The following is a 1167-nucleotide window of genomic DNA, read 5'->3' on the forward strand; positions in this document are numbered from 1 at the left end:
AGTACCACATCCACAGAAAACCCAAAATATGGCTGTGGTTCAAGTGGCACAATGGTAACCTTGAACAAAAGCAACTCAGGGACAGCTCCCAGGCCCTGACTTCCATCCCCAGTACGGGGGTGGGGGGGGAATAAAGCCTCATGGAGTTCTATCTAGGCTGGATCTGGACCACCTCAGATTTCAGTCTCTTGACTAGCTAGGGTTAGTGGTATAAAGAACTAGTACCTGACTGGTTTTTTTGGTGCTTTAAATTTCTATTGCTTTTTGTGCTTGCACTAGAGATTGACCTTGAAGGCCTGGGTGCTGTTCCCGAGGGCTGGTCAAAGCCAGTGCTTTACCACTTGAGTCACAGCTCCAGTCAAAATGTATTTATTTTTGAAGAGATCAGAACCTTCTCCACCCAGAATATCCTGTTACTTGGATTCTTCACTCTTAGCTAACCTCAAGTTGATAGGATTACAAACAGGAGCCACAGATTCCTGATTTGAACTCAATATTTAACTTATCAAAATTGAGGCTTGGTCTAGTGGCTCCCACCTGAAAGCCCAGCTCCTGTGGAGTAGAAATTGAGAGAACTGAAGTCCTATCCCGTCAGTTACCAACCACCTGGCATGGTGGTTCTTATCTGTCATCCCATATTGCCAAGCCTGAATTAGTGGGGTTCTGGGGGCTTAGCCCTATAGTCTTAGTTGCTCAGGAAGATGAGATCTGAGGATCCAGGCTCAAAGCCAGCTTGAGCAGGAAAGTCTGTGAGAGTCTCATCTTCAACTGACCACCAGAAAACTGGAAGTGGTGCTGTGGCTCAAAGTGGGAGAGTGCTACTTTTGAGCAAAAAGAGCTCAGGGACAGCATCTAGGCCTCTACTTCAAGTCCAACAACTAATTTAAAAAATATCCTGGATGTTTGGATCTTGTCTGAGTGTTCAGGTGAAATATTGAGACTCTACTTAAAGCTGGAAGAGAAGTTGTGTCTTTAGGTGTTTTGTGAAAGGCTTGAATGAAAACGTTAAACAGCAATACCCAGACCTTACTTTCAAGCTCTAGTTCTAGAGCAAATAATAATAAAGTACAAAATTATTGAAAAATTCCAAGGTAGGCGCCAGTGGCTCACACTTGTAATCTAGCTCCTAAAGAGCCTAAGATCTGTGGAACACAGTTCAAAGCTAGT

The sequence above is a fragment of the Dipodomys ordii genome, unplaced genomic scaffold, assembly GCF_000151885.1.
Source record: "Dipodomys ordii isolate 6190 unplaced genomic scaffold, Dord_2.0 Scaffold6, whole genome shotgun sequence".
Classification (NCBI taxonomy): Eukaryota; Metazoa; Chordata; class Mammalia; order Rodentia; family Heteromyidae; genus Dipodomys; species Dipodomys ordii.